Genomic DNA, 16259 nt, shown 5'->3' with positions numbered 1-16259 from the left:
TTGTGAAACTTGGCTTAATACTGACTCACAAAAACAAAATAATGAAACAAAAATTTTAGTATTTTGAATATAAACTTACAATGGCTAACAAAGCAATATAGTTGCAAAATAAGTTAAAAACAATCTTACATAAACTGCCCTCATAAAAAGTGTCTGAACCAAGAGAGGAAATAATTTCCCCAAACCATAATCAAGCTAATTGCAAAAATCTGTTTTTATTTTTGGGCACCGTATTTTTTCAGAAGTTGACAACAAAAGTGTGCCCTAAATTTAATTTCATGGATTATGAAGCCTTTTAATGCATTTTCCAGGGACATGTTGATGAATCCATTGTCAGTGAACATAGATAAGAGCCTCCTTAGATGAAGGCTCACGTAGGGGAAAAAGCATTTTAGATGATGACAGAAAAATGTTTTCCTGCTACTCATAACAAATATCATATTCACTTTTGATTTTAGATCAGAGCCAAACAAGTTTAAGCCATAGGTTCATCTCATTCTTTACATTCTACTCATAGTTTAATCTCCCATAGCTCTGATTCTTTTTCTTATTTATATTTGACCACTGTTTCACATTATATGCTAGTCATTTATTTTTTAGAATTTACTTTAAATCTTTGTAAGATAAGGTGAAGTTAAATGAATGAATGAATGAGTGGATTAGTTTAATATTTACTAGACCTTCAAAAAATTGTTGACAGAACTGAGTACTTTTAGTTTAAAAACACAAAAGATGTTCTCAAAGTTCAATAGCATCTCATGGAAAAGAGAATATAGGTTTCTGTTGCTACAAAGGACAGAAATAAGATCAGCATGTGAAAATTACTGGGAAGTAAACTTCAACTCACTGCAATGGAAATTTCTTCCCAGTTAAAGAAATCTTAGAGAGGAACAGGATGCCCCACAAAGCATCAGGTTTTCTTTGTCATCATATTTGAATAGAGGCTGGACAACCATTGGCAGGCAGTGAGTGGGAGGCTGGACCAGATGGAATCTAAAGCCTCCTGCATCTTTGAGATTGTAATAAAATACATATTATAGCAAGAAAAACAATAGATAGGTTCTTATAGCATCCCATTATCATTGATGACAGCAGTATTGGTAATCATCATAACAACACTAATGGCCATAATAACACAGTATAGGACTTTACAGTTGCTTTTATCTGGGGCATTATCAAAAGACATCATATATAAGTATTATTTATCATTTCAATTTTACAGATAAGAAAATTAGGATGTTTCAAAGTTAATGAAATTGCCTATGCTGACAATAAGTCAGCAAAAATTAAGGAGGCTACTGATTAAACCACTAACTGTGGTTAACTAGTTAATGTTGACTCTGGTATAGCAGAAGCTTAGAGACATTGAGATTTATGGCTAGTAAAGTTTTGGCTAGGGAAGGAATGGCTAAGATGCCATGGATATTAAATTTGATCTTCTGATGCTTAACAAAATGTCATGCTGCAGAGATCTGAGGAGTCCAGTGAATACTCAATTCTTGAATTCCCTATATTATAAGAGTACTGAGGACCCTCGGCGACTCTCTCTCCTCCCTCCCCCCATATTGGCCTTATTTTTTCAGACCAGATACTATAAATGACAAGGCACCTTGCCACAAGCACCTCTGAGCTCACATTTTTATAGCTTTGCAATCAGAGACAAAAGGGATCTTCTCTGCAAGCACTAATTTGAAAATTCCTGGGTAAGAATGCTGATTAGCTTGAATCACTCATGCACCAATCACCACAGCCAGAAAATGGCGAAATTCCTCACATGGAGTTATGCTCATCCTGTGGATCTATTACTGAAAGCAGGAAAAGGCAAAGCAATATATGTCCACAATACATATTTTGTCAGTTGAAAAAAACTGAAATGTATTATTAACCAGACACTTCCAAATACATTTTTGAAACAGTCTTTTTTCTGAGGTGCACATATTAAAAAACTAGGTTTTTAAAAACTTTTTAGAGATTACTTGAGCAAAACTATTATAATTTTATCCCATTTTTGGTACTATGTCCCTTATTTCTTTTTTTCCTTCCTGACTGATTTTTATCATCTCATAGACATTAGTTAATTTGGCCATATTATGACTCTACTTATAGTTTTGATTGTGAGAAGCTACGTAGGATAGGATAGTATTTGTAAAGCACATCTGAATACTGACCGCAAACAAGCAGTCTTCCAGAAGACATTCTTAGTGATGACAACTTCTTTCCAGGTGTCTTCACTCTGCTCTCTTGGGAACTGTGTATTTTAATTATACAGAAAAAAAGAAAAGGAAGAAAAGAAAGCCTTATTCAGTTTCCATTCAGTGACTTACTGTAGATACTAACTCAGGTGTCAAACATCTCTTTATTGATGCCTACTCTGTGCCACTGTAATAAACTTTACAGACAGAATGATGGTCAAGAGAGACAGGCCTTTCACAGGATTTGCTTCCTAGATAGTGAAGAAGACAATAAACAAGTAACCAAATAAAAAAGCTAAATAACCACAGGTTGTAAAACATGATATGAGTAAACAGAACACTGTGATAGAGATAAGTAGGGAGTTCTAGGTCAAGGATGACTTTCATAAGAAGATGAAGTTAAAACTGAAGCATAGAAAATGAAAAGGATTCAGCCACTTGGAGACTCAGGGGAAGGTGTTGTAGGTCAGGGTTTCTCAGCCTTGGCACTACTGACATCTTAGACCATATAATTCTTTGTTGTGGGGGACTGACTTGTCCAGTGTAGAATGTTGAACAGCATCATTGGCCTCAACTGACTGGATACCAGTAGTGGTACCCCCTCCCCACCCTAACTGTGACAACCAGAAACGTATTGGCCTTTGCCAGATGTTCCCTGGGAGACACTGTTCTAGGCATAGAGAATAAAGACTCCAAAATCCTTGAATAGCATGAGATGTTGTTAGGGAGGTAAGGATAGGTCATTCAGGGGTCTGCGGGCCTTGGCAATAATTTGGATTTTATTTTATGTAAATAGTAAGTCACTGAACACTTTTACGTTGGGGAGTAACATGTTGACATTTTAAATAGACTACTCTGCTGCTGTGTGGGAAACAGATTTAAAACCACGAGGATAAATGAGATCTTAGGACCAGGCACTGAGGAACACCATCATTTAGAAGTTAAAAGTAGACTGGAAAGTATAAGAGAAAAGCAGATTGAAAAGGAACAACCAAAGAGGTTGGATGAAAGCCACAAGAGAGAATAATGTTACAAAAACTGGGATATGAGTCAAGGAGGAAGTGGTCGATAGAGACTAGATTTTTCTTCTTGGCTTCATCATCAAGTCACAGACTGAAGATTTCTCTGGAATTGCACTGGCTTAGCTCATCTTCTTGCCTCACTACAATTTCCCCTACAAGTCTTCTGTATATAATTCCAAACTAAACATCCTGTTCAAGAAATTACAAAGGCTTCCTATTATAGCCCTGCATTGGCCATGTTCATTCCTATTTCTAAAACTTTGCTCTTAAGCAGTCATGTCTCCTCCTCAGAGCCTTCAAATGTGCCTACCCATGAACCTTCCAAGCTGAAACTCATATCTGGTCTCCCACAGAATCCTTCCTCAACAATTTTGGTCCACACAGATGTCTCTGTTCTCTAAAAAATCAACAAAACTTCTAGTTTTTCACTCTCTCCACTGAACACATTTAAGTATCTGTGACAGGCACTGTGCTATGCCCTGGAAATACAAGAATGAAAAAAATGGTCCTTGCTCTCTAGAAGCTTGTCAGCACTCAATATATCCTTAATGCATTTAGGAAAATAGGAGTTTGCCTTGTATCTAATCCTGAGTCAGCCATTCAGCTACTTCTTCTCTATGCTTACCCTACACAGCTCAGTCATGTTCGACAGGCCTTTAGCTGTTGATTATCTCCTGGGACTACTGGATCACAGGGTAGAATTTTGTTATTCCTACCACTTATCAGTGATAGGGTGAATATAGTCACAAGGTGGTACATCTCCCAAAGTCTGAGTTATGATTACTCCAGAATAATAGTAACAGGCGTGTAAGTGTGGTGGTGCTGATAATGTAAACTTTGGCTAGGTCTCAGCCAAACAATATAAGGTGGTCTTTGGCATTCCAAGCCTATTCTCTTTCATGATCTCAAGCCAGTGTGAGGTGCAGACATCCTTCTTCATTAATTTGGGCCCACCCAATAAATAACTATTGAATCAAACATACACACATATCCCTCAAGAACAAATAGTAATTTTCAGAGGCAATACATTTAAAACCTATGTCATGACATTTCTAACTACAAAGTTTTCTGGGAGCAACTCCTATCCTAAAATGCAGTGCATTGTCAATTTTCCTTTTTTTCTCTGTTTCAGATGTTTAACTTGTGATCTATTGTAAGTCTATCCTTTAAAACTCAGTACTTAGATATGCCAACAACTGGTAGGAAGTTTGAAATTATATGATTAAAAAAGTGTAGAGTCAGGGTTTAGTCAAATTCTTGAGCAGGGTGAACTGAAGGGCATTCTTCTATAATCTCTAAATGAGGAAGGGAGACAGTATGACTATTATTCACAGTTCAAATTATTTTTCAAGAGTGGAGGTGGAGATTGTTCTGTCAGTTACAGATACAAACAAATAATGATAGTACAACGTAATTGTTATAAATAAGTCCAAAAAGGTGAACGAAGGGCAAGTCTGTCTCAGGGAGCTATGAAAGGTTCCATGGAGGAAAAAGTATTCAACTGAGACCTAAAGGATCTTGAGAGAACCTAGTAGGATCATAGAAGGGCAGGGAGTTCAATACAGCTAGTGTAGAGTAAATGGGCGAGAATGGAGATGAGATTAAATGTCCGGGGGTCAGATCATGAAGGGGATGGGGAACCCCTGAAAAAATCTTGGCAGAGGAATCTCATGCTCATAATTGCATGTTAGAAAAATTATTAATAGAATGGAGTTTGGACTGGAGTGGGAAATCTAGAGGCTATAGCAACAGTCCAAGGGAGATGAGTCGGGAGAGATGATTACTTGATGGATTAAGACAGCGAGAGTGGAGATTAAAAAGAGGGTGGATTTGAGAGATCCTTAAAGAGATAAGTCAATAGAATTTGATATTAGGATAGGGAAAATGAAGGAAATGTAATAATAGGGGTATCCATGGATTCTTGACTTGGGCATCTGGGTACTATAATCTGAAACAGGGAATGAAAGCAGGCTAGGTTCCAGATGGGGGGGAAGAGATATGGCACTGGGAGTAGGAAATGGTAAAACTGATGTTCATGTCAATTCAGGACATATTTGAGGTATCTGTGTGAAATCCAAGTGAAGATGCTGCTGCTTAATTAAAAGGGCCCAACCTGAAGATACACATTTAGGAGTCCTTTGTGCCCAGGACACCTGGTAGGTAAGTAAGGTAGGTAAGTCCATCATGGGGAAGAGACTGAGCAAGGAGATAGGAGGAGTAACAATAAAAGAAAATGGAGAGTTTGGGAACACAGAGGACACACATAAGAAGAAAAGTATTTAAAGTGAATTGAGGGGTTAGCTTCAGAACAAGGAGAAAGTGACACTAGGGAAACCAAGGGGAGAGTTAACGGTGTTGTTTTTTAAATATAATTTTCTCCTCCTCCTCTAAAAGTGTTAAATTTCCCAAAAGCAGGAACTGTATCTTAAATTTCACTGTATTTTCTTCAGTGCCCAATTCAGTAAAGAGAACGTAGTAAATGCTCAATAAATTCTCATTCGTTCAGTCTCAGATACTATTCGCCCATATCAACCTAAAATGTTTCTTTATCCTGTTTCTTCAAATAAATGTTTAGCGTTACCTACGAGTTTACTTAAATCAGTTTTGTAATCTGTATGTTCTACCTGCACCAGCTTTGAAATAAGTTCCAAAACCTTACTTACTACTTATTGAGAGGGATCTTTGATACTAAAGAGGACAGTGGGATTTTCTTTATTACTATTCCTAAGAAACAAGTTATTACAAAACAGTTTAGCCTGTTTCCCAAGCATTAGCTTGTAACTTAAAACCCCTGTTGAAAGCACACGAAGGAAGCAGCCAAATTTTTCTCACACCATTAACCGGGTCAACATGTCTATTAAATCTTTCATTTTATTAACAGTCACGAAACAATCAGTTGGGGAACATATATTCATGCCAATGGAAGCCATTTAACTGCCAACAGATCCTAATAATTCACAGAAAGCTAAAGGGAATTGTGTCTTCGCATAGGGTTTCGATACCAGGCAATACAGACGGTTTCTCTGAGGTAACAACACCTAATTTAAAAGTCCAGGCCTGGGGGATTCGCTTCCTTAGAAAATGCTGAATAAATGACCAAGAGCACAGGAATCATCACATCCACTTGAGGAACTATCCCTTCCTTCCCTCTACACCACACAGACTAACCTGCAGCCACCTTTCTCCGCCAGCTAAGCCCCAGGGCTCCGCTCCCGCCTTAGGAAAAATGGTCAAGCTCCTGCTCTCGCGGGATCTCGCGCCTCAGAGTAACTCAACTGGATCGCGCACCTCATCGAACCCCCGCGGGAATACAGTTCTGCGGGTTGGGAAAGCCGGGGGGGCGGGGCCAACTCGGCGACCATGAAGGTGGAGCCAGCTCCGAGGAGGCGGGGCGGGGACGAGGCGGGGAGAGGGGCGGGGCTCCCAGGACCTGTTGATCGCAGGTGTCACTGTCCTGACTGGCCCCTGGGTGTTGAGGCGTGTGCGCATGCTCCGTGCGCAGGGTCGAGCTCTGGGCGGCGGAGACCAGTCGCCTCTGCTCCAGTTCCCGGTGAGTCTCGGTTACGGTGGTGGCTGTTGGTGTGTCAGCTTGGTGTCGGCTTGAGGCGGAGCTGGGTCAGCGGGAGGAAGCCCTGTGAAAGTAGAAGGCCCGTATTTCTCTACCTGGACCGCGCTCTCCTCTCGCTAAAAGGGCCGAGCTCAAGGTAAGTCTCCAGAACTAGTCCCTGGGTGGTGATCCAACGACCTGCTACCCTCACGGGCCTGACCGTGAAGCCCTCGTTCCAGCCCCAGACTTCGTCTCTCCCTTCGCAGCCCCGAGACCTCCTCCCCCACCCCACCCTCCTCGGGGCAGACTCAGGGCTAGTTGCTCGGGTTCAGGCTCCCGAGGTCACGCAGCCTTCCCGCCGCTTTCTGGGTCTGGCGGAGATGCCTTTGGCCAGTCTGGAGGCGCCCACGGAGGGCGGAGGTGCTGTACTTACTGGGTAGTGCTTGTTAATTGCTGCTGTGTTTGAGGGCCGGCAAGGAGCAGAACTTGGGGTCCTGCTGGTTCTCTTAGTGCATCAGGATTATGAATATTACGCTTACTTGGCGCCTGTCCCTCACTTTCCGAGCCATTGCCTCTCCCGAGCACCAGCATTTTAAAGCTGTCCAGGTGGTTATGTTGCCTTCTTTGGAGAAGAGATGATTCTTGAGAATCTTTGGGCTGGTATTTTCTGGGTGGTAGTAGTAATTTGTAAAGTTAATGTTTAGCTTCTACATGGCGACTTATGGGACGTTTATTAAACTAATTTTAAACAACATTGGAGAACAGGAAGTACTTGCACAGGTGTAGCAGGGAGGGTTCCTAAAGCCTGCAATCTGAGAGTGCTCTGAGGTTTTGTTATCCTGCTACAAGGTTTTCTTTATCAGTGCGAAGTCTGATTAATACTTGCAAAATGTATTGTAAGGCTTTGTTAGCAGAGTTTGCCAAATATTTTCTTATCTGGAAGAAATATGTGTATTTTTGCAAGGAATTTTCAGAGCTACTTCTGAGGGATGTTTAAATTCAGGAGGTTCTTTTGTGATTAGGGTCTGATTCGCTTTTAGTTGTATTCTTTAAAAAAAAAAAAGCATTGCTGATTCTCAGTATTTAAAGGGAGGAGAACATGCCAACAAATTCTGATCAAAATGAACTTTTGGCTAAATTAATACTTCTTGTAGTTTTATTTTCTATTCTCAGTTCCATGATGATGGTCGAAGCAATATCCTTAATCTTGTTAAATAGAAATTAAAATTCATTTTGCAAAAGTAATGTATGATTTATCTGCCATTGTCATAAGAATTCCAAATAGACAAACTCACTGTAGGTTGGAGTTGATTATAATCTGATAAAACAAGGTTTTTGTTTTTATGTTACATTTTAGAGGCTTTTAAAATGAGCTCTCTGGCAGTTTGTTTAAATTCATGATTACTGGTGAGAAACCACGAAGGTGATTAAATTTATTTATAAACTCAACTCACAGGTAGTTACATGTTTTGTTCCTACAATGTAAAAGATCTTTCCTTTTTTCCCTATTTACTAAAAAAAAAAATCTTTCATGAATGTATGTATATAGTTCATGGAACTTGACACTAATAGTTATTAATTAATATTATTATGTTCTCTGAAAGATACAAAAGTAGTTTTAACAAAGAAAGCTATTTTAACGGTGGAAGGGCACTGTTTTCCACCTAGTTTATTTTTTTCTTAAAATATCACATAACTTACTATTTAGTATGTACTGTGATTCAAGATTTTTTATATTAATGTCAAATAAATGTTTATTTTAAACTGTGTAGTATCAAGAAATACAGTTTTGGAATCATCATTTAGAAGCTTGTTTTAGCAAGAGGTAAAAAGTGAAAATTCTATTTTAAGGTAATGTACACATTCAAAAGTCAAAATCAGTATTATTTTCCCTGCTCATACTACTTGGGACTCACTAACATATCGTGCTAGAAAGTACATTGTTCACCCTACAATTTTCCAAAAATATGTTTGAAATATAGAAAGCAGTAGATTAAGCTGTCCTACAAAGATGTTTAGTTACTAAAATACTGAGCAGATCTTGTTACTTGACAGCTTTAACTCAAGGTTTTTCTTAATTATAGACCTTGAAGACAACTTATAGTAAGGTAGCTTATATATTGCATCTGGAAGTATTTTGAACAGTGTGCTAGGTATGCCAGGGCACAAAAGATGGTCAGTCTAGCCTATTGTTGCTCATAGACGCTTGGATTAAGGAAGGAAGAGTGCTAATTTATGTCATCTTTGGAGAGCTAGCTAGCTATTGGTGATGATACATATGTAGCATTAGTATATCATTACTAATTTTGTACAGCTGTAATGATTTTAGAAAATTTTGCATTACAGTATATGCACACAATAGGAACAAGAAACATTCTACCACAGATAAAATCTTCAGAGGTTATTTAAACTTTAACTTTATATAATATCCTAATATTGGCAAGTTATTATGAGTTTTCTTTAAATAATAAAAATACTACAAATAGAATAGGAAAAAAGTGTCTTTTTTTTTTTGTTTTTCCAAGTTAACAGATGTCCTCTATCAGCAGTGGTTAGAACTGAATTTTAATATAATTGGTTTTCTTTGAAATTTCATACATTTTTTTCTTTCTTCCTTTCCTATTTCAATGCCATAAACTTTGTTTTATGCTTTACAAACACTCTGAGGGGTCCATAGGCTTCATTAGGCCACTAAGGTGTCCATGACACAAATAGTGCCACAAACCATTGCATATGATTGAAGAATTTTTGTTTTCTATGAGTCACTTCAGAAAAGTTGCTTCATATATTCGTAATTCACCAGAAAATAAAATGTTATGCAACATAAACTATATTTCAATATCTTAGCTGTTTTAGTGAATAAAGTCAATTACCTTAGTGGTCATGGTATTTTTGAATTAATTTGGAAATAATTATATTACTCTTCTAGTTTTGCTACTATTGAACTGCAAAAAGCAGTTTGAAGACATACTTTTCCTCTGGAATTTGGAAGATTTAACTGACTTTTTGTGCTTTTCTGAGCTAGCAGAATTACTAAGTGATATTTATTGACCTTTTTTTTTTATGCTAGACACTAGACATTGGAAAATTAATAAGACAATGTTAAAGTAGTCAGAAATATGAGTTTGTCTTTTCCAAGCCTCATCTCTGGTTATTCCCAGTGCTCCCACAACTGCACTGAATTTCCAAAGATAAAATAGTCTTTTTCTTATACCCTTGCCATTGCAAGGTACTGCCTCTCTTCCAACTTCCCAGTCGCCACAGCACACCTGTGAATTGTCTTCTGTTCCAGCAAAGGGCAGTAGATTACTTCATTTTGTGTTACTTTGTATATTCCATTGGTAAGATTTATACTGGGTTGCTGTAGAGGGAAGACAGAATAACTAAGGGACTGAAGGTGATAGTGTATTGCATTTTAAGTGTAAGGAGAATAATGGATGCATAGCACAAGGGATGAGAATGCAGGTAAAGAGAGCATTCTCACAACCCAGAGACATGATGAGGACAAAGTAAGGGTGTTATTTTGAGTGCTCTAGTTATTGTTTATGGCTGGATGTTTCATTGTGTCATTTATGAATTAAAATTTTCATTAAGGAAGTTCTGTATTTTCTGAAAAGTTGTACATAGGTTGAAGTTTTCTAAATTAAATCTTTGTTGCTTACCTTGTTATTTTAGTGTTGCTTTCCCTTTATTTCTGATGCATTGCCTTCTAACATTTCAATGTGTTTTTTCTTCTGTAGTCCAAATGAAATTTACAATTTCAAATTCACGAAGTTTAAAATAATACTGTGGTGAATCCACTTGTGAAATGAAGCATTCTCAAAATTTTTTTGTCAATTAGAATTTTCCATATTTTAAGTTTTCTTAAAGTAGGATATCTCTATAAGTGAAATTGTTTATTTTTTACTAAGAACGACCTTTTAAAAGATATTAAAATTTAGAAATTAAAACTTTATTATACCATTTATCTGATCCCACTAATCTGGATTAAGGCTTTAGTCAAGATTGATGCACCAGTTTAAAGAAATGGAGAAAGATAACAAAATGGGGTATAAAATATCATAATACAGCTTTTACTTTTTATTCAAATGTGTGATTACATTGTTAAAAATCATTTATATCAAAAATTTTGTGTTTGCTGTCATTATAATTAGCTTGCATTTACTGAGTGCTTGCTATGTTTTGGGCATTTATTAGGTATTTTATGTGTGGTTTATAATTCTTACAATAACTATCAACTTTTTTATATAGATTATTATTATAGATGATGGTACTGATCTGCTTTTAATGATTGAGTAGTTGTATGAAAAGGAATGTATATACATATGTATATGCGTGACTGGGACATTGTGCTGTACATCAGAAACTGACACATTGTAACCCATGGTACTTCAATAAAAACAAACAAACAAACAAACAAATAAATAAAATGATTGAGTAATTGAGTATGTGCTGTATTGGTGGAAACTTTTCACAAAGTTAGAATTGGGAATCATGAAGTCTATATCAGAACATGGATTTCATCCTTGTTAAAGAGCCCATCAGAGCATTCTTTGTTTGCCAGGTAACTTCATGCTTTGGATTCTCTAAATTTCTCAGTGTGCATAATAAACTCTTGCCCCGATAATGATGGTCCTCCCTGTTTTTAGGTCAGCAGGCTGTTTGAACCCTAGAAGACTTTTCCTCTTATAAGGTCCTGCTATATGGGCCTAAGATAATTTTACCTCCCTGTTGGTATAGTACTGATACTAACCTAGCTGTTGGGTGGTGGGGAATTGTCCTGTACCCTTAGTGCCTAGGTCATCTTTGTTAGGAACACTGATTTCAGAGGGTTTGTTGGTTGAGGTTTCACTTTATTTCCTGAGCTTCATTCAATAATTATTTAATGACTAGGTACCATGTACTGTGCCTTGTTTTAGATGCTCAGGATTCACTTTGCATTCTAAGAGGATTGGGAGGAGACATAATAAACATAATAAGTCAATTAGATTGCATATTTGTTGGTGAAGAATACCATGAAGAAAAGAAAAAGTAGAGCAGGGCAAGGGGAACTGGGCATGTGGAGTGGGTTGCAATTTTAAATAAATATAGGCCTCATGTAGGAGGTGATTTTCGAGCAAGGCAGTCATGAAGTGAACCGGGGAGAACCCAAGTGGGTATCAAGAGGAGTGTATTCCAGGCAGAGGAAGAGAGAGTGTGAAGCTTTTAGAGCAGGGGTTTGCACGGTTTGTTCAGGAATAACAAGGCCCAGGTAGCTGAAATGGAGAAAATAAATGGAAAGTAGTTAGAGATGAAGTTAGAGGGGAGAGGATGGGCAGGCGTTACATAATAAGAGACATATATTTGGTCTCTAGTGTTTCCTGGCACACAACTCCTAAAACTCTCATAATCTCCAAAGTGTTTTTTTTGTGTGTGTGCTAAGGAGATGACTGGAGGCTGGAGCTAGCCTCAGGATGGGGGCTGTTTGCCAGGGAACTAACTATGTGATTAGAGGATCGGAACTTTCTGCTCCACCTGCCCTCCCTGAAGGGAGGGGAGAGTGGTGGAGATTGAGCTACTCACTAATGGTCAAATATTTAATCAAGCATGCCTATGTAATGAAGCCTCCATAAAAAATCCTAACTGAGGGAGTTAGAGAGCTTTTGGGTAGGTGAGCTTGAGGTGCTGGAGATGTGGTGTTTCTTGAGAAGGCATGGAAGCTCCATGCTCCTTTCCATATACTTTGCCATATGCAGCTGTTCCTTCTGGCTGTTTCTGAGTTGTTGTATCCTTTTATAATAAACTTAACTCAAGTAAGCTGTTTTCCAGAGTGGTGCTAGCAAGTTAATTAAATCCGTGGAAGGGGTTGTGGGAACCGCTAATTTATTGGCAGTGGATCAGAAGTGCAGGTGACAACTTGGGACCTGTGGTTGGTGTCTGAAGTAGGGGGTCAGTCTAGTTGAACTGAGCCCTTGGCTTGTGGAATCTTGACAATAACTCCAGGTAGATCAAATTGAGTTAAATTGTGGTGTCTGCTGAGAATTGGAGTATTGCTGCTTGTTGTGGAAAAACCCACGCATCTGGTCTCAGAAGTGGTGTGAGAAAATAGAAGTATTGTTTACTTTTAACATGTAGTATGAGCTTTATAGGCCATTATAAAGACTTTTTGGGTTTTGGGTAAGGACCTACTGCAAGATTTTGAGCAGAGGGATGACACTGTGATTTAATTTCAGAAGGATCTCTTTTTCTAATCTTAGGTAAGGGGTCAGGGTAGAAGCTACGAGACAGCTGGGAGGCTATTCTAGCAATCCAGGCAAGATTTGATGATGGTTAAGACTAGAATAGTAGAAGTGGTGGTGATGAGAATTGCCCACATTCTGACCGAGATAAGCAAAAAAAAAAAAAAGATGTCAAAGATGATACCAAGATATTTGTTCTGAGCAATTGGAATAATGAACTTACTGTCAGCTAAGATGGGAAAGAGATATAGGTAGAGCTAGAGTTAAGTTTGTCAAGGCAAAGAAATGTTAGGTTATGCCTGCTTTGGCATAATTTTCTTTTTTTAAATTGAAGTATAGTCAGTTTACAATGTTGTGGCAATTTTTGGTGTACAGCATAATGTTTCAGTCATATACATATATTTGTTTTCATATTCTTTTCCATTATAGGTTACTATAAGATATTGAATATAGTTCGTGAGATAAACAGTATAAACTTGTTGTTTACCTATTTTATATATAGTAGTTAGTTATCTACAAATCTCAAACTCCCAATATATCCTTTCTCACCTCCTCCCCCTGGTAACCATAAGTTTGTTTTCTATGTCTGTGAATCTGCTTGTTTTGTGAAAAAGTTAATTTGTGTCTTTTTTTTAAGACTCCACATGTAAGTGATATTATATGCTATTTTTCTTTCTCTGTCTGGCTTACTTCACTTAGGAAGACAATCTCCAGGTCCACTCATGTTGCTGAAAATGGCATTATTTTATTCTTTTTTTTGGCATAATTTTCTTCTGAAGATCATGTCTTAAAACGTAAGCCATAGCCTTTAATGTCATACTCTGTATTCTGGGTATACGTGTGCTCTTGTCTTTCTCTAGTCACCAGTGGAAACTAGTGATTAGTAAAATTCACAAGAAATGAAGCACAGTTTTTCATTGGACACAAAGAAATTGAGCAAAAAAGTACAAAATGCTGAAAACAACTTAGAATTTGCTGGGTTTGGTGGTGGTTTAGTTTGTCCTTGTTACTTTAATTTTATTTTCTGTGTTTGTTTTGTAAATTTTCTAATATAGTCTTCTCTAGTTCCTCCATTTGTAGAGTGACAGTGGTTTTCTATATCAAAGGACATCTCATTCTTCAATTATCTTTCTTAATATAATCCTTGAACTTTACAAAAATGAGAGCTGTATAATGGATGAATTTTTTTATTGCTTCAGCTTACTATGTACCTGTTAAGCTTGCTATCTAGTTGTCTAATATAAATGCTTAAATAATATTTACTAGTAAGATGAGCAGTTGTAATATATCATTGAACAATCTGTGTGTCCTTGAGTAGCTATATTGTTTGTCAGTGAAAAGATGTTAAAGTGAAATTTCACTTTATAGTTTGATGGCTAGACAAAGATACTATTAAGAGTATATTTCATTAGCTTTATTAACAATGATTCTCTACTACTGTGGGATATAGATATTTCTAATTTTCTTTATGTTATATTTATATGGTATCGTAGAAATTTATATAAAAAACAAATACTATTTTATGATCAAGAAAACCCAATAAACTTAAAAGAACAAATAAAGGAGTCTCCTGGCTTTGTCAGCTATTGTATTAGTTTCCTAGGGCTGCTGTCACAAAGTGACAAGCTGGGTGGCTTGAAGTAATAGAAATTTATTCTCTCACAGTTCTGGAGGTTAGAAGTCCAAAATCAAGGTGTTTGCAGGATTGGTTTCTTCTGAGGGCTCGGTGTATAATCCTTCCTTGCTACTTTCCAGCTTCTGGTGGTGGCTGTCAATTCTTAGTGTCCTTGACTTACAGCTTTATCATTCTAACCTCTGCCTGTCATCAGCACGTGGTGTTCTCTCTGTGTCTGTTTCTTACTCTGATGACTTCTGCTAGTCTTACTGGATTAGGCCCCCATCCTGATGATCTCATCATAATCCAGTTACATCTGCAAAAACCCTATTTCCAAATGAAGTTATGTTCACAGGGATTAGAGGCTAGGACTTCAGAGTATCTTTTGAGAGGGGAACACAATTCCACCATAATAGCTTTAATGAGTCCAATTTAAGGTATCATTACCATTTACCTAGACTATTCTAGTAGCCTAATAAAATCATTGGTTGTTAGAACTTGAATAAATTCCATGTAGCCTAGTCCTCTCCATTTTAAAAATAGAAGAAAAAATTTACAGCAGCTGAAGACTTTAAATAGTGTGCTATAGATTTCCTAATTATTTAAGGTACTGGGCTTAAACTTTGGAGGAAGAAAATGGAGTTAGTATCTAGGGTAGTAAAGGAAAGAAGCCCTGGAATCTTGCCTTTTGAGTCAAGTTATTACTGGTAAAGCACTGATTCATAAGGAAACAGCAGTAATTTTCTATCTTTTTCCTCAAACTCTTGGCACATTTTCAAGTTAAAATAAAAAATTTTAAATCATAAGCTTGAAATAGTTGCATGAGATAAGATTGTCAATCCTTCTCAAACTCTTTCAATCAAATGAAGAGGAAACACTTTCAAACTCATTTTGCAAGTCCAGCTTTACAGTGATTCCAAAGGTAAATAAGATCATTGTAAGAAAAGAAAACAATAGGCCAATATTGCTGGTGAATATAGGTGCAAAAGTTCTTAGCAAATTCATTAGCACATTAAAAGGATCATACACTATGATCAAGTGGGATTTATCCCTGGGATGGAAAGATGATTCAACATTTGCAAATAAACACATGTGATATACCACATTAATAGAAGGAAAGTTAAAAGTCATAAGAGTATCTCAATAGATTCAGAACAGGCATTTAACAAAATTCAACTTTCAACATAAAAATTCTCAACAGAGTGGTTATAGAGGAAACATACCTCAACATAATAAAGGCCATATTTACAAACCCACAGCTAACATTATACTCAACTATAAAAGATCCAAAGCTTTTCCTCTAAGAACAGGATTAAGACATGGGTGACCACTCTCTCCACACCTATTCAGCATTTTACTGGAAGTCATAGACAGGGCGATTAGGCAAGAAAAAGAAAGAAAAGGCGCTACATTGGAAAGGAAGAGGTAAAGTTTCTCTGTTTGCAGATGACATAATCTTATATATAGAAAGTTCTAAAAACCACCAAAAAAAAAAAAAAAAACCTTTTAGATGAATAAATAAATTCAGTAAAGGATACTGATGCAGGATACAAAAATCAATATACAGAAATCAGTTGCATTTTTATACACTAACACTGAAATATCTGAAAAAGAACCACAGCAGTTTCATTTACACTAGCATCAAAAACAATAGAAGAAGAATAA

At 37.1% G+C, this 16259-nt stretch overlaps 1 protein-coding gene and 1 long non-coding RNA gene across 4 annotated transcripts in view; one reads left to right on the top strand and one right to left on the bottom strand.

Moving 5' to 3' along the window:
• Positions 1 to 6536, bottom strand: part of LOC105093645 (uncharacterized) — a 259967-nt gene extending 253431 nt beyond the window's left edge. For both annotated transcript variants that reach the window (XR_010377472.1, XR_837575.3), the window contains exons 1-2: positions 6383 to 6536; positions 2169 to 2248 (exon numbers count right to left, since the gene is read on the bottom strand). This is a non-coding gene — a long non-coding RNA (uncharacterized LOC105093645). The remainder of the gene's footprint in view (positions 1 to 2168; positions 2249 to 6382) is intronic.
• A 101-nt stretch (positions 6537 to 6637) lies between these two features.
• USP53 (ubiquitin specific peptidase 53) overlaps positions 6638 to 16259 on the top strand; it is a 49550-nt gene continuing 39928 nt past the window's right edge. Inside the window, exon 1 of one of the 2 annotated variants that reach the window (XM_010985525.3) lies at positions 6638 to 6764. The gene's annotated coding sequence lies outside the window, so the exon portion shown is untranslated. Of the gene's footprint in view, positions 6919 to 16259 lie in introns of both variants that reach the window. The other variant, XM_031466732.2, reaches the window with a different exon arrangement.

The sequence above is a fragment of the Camelus dromedarius genome, chromosome 1 (assembly GCF_036321535.1).
Source record: "Camelus dromedarius isolate mCamDro1 chromosome 1, mCamDro1.pat, whole genome shotgun sequence".
Taxonomy (NCBI): domain Eukaryota; kingdom Metazoa; phylum Chordata; class Mammalia; order Artiodactyla; family Camelidae; genus Camelus; species Camelus dromedarius.
The sequence above is the reverse complement of the archived record's forward strand: the minus strand, read 5'-3'. Positions and strand labels throughout refer to the sequence as shown.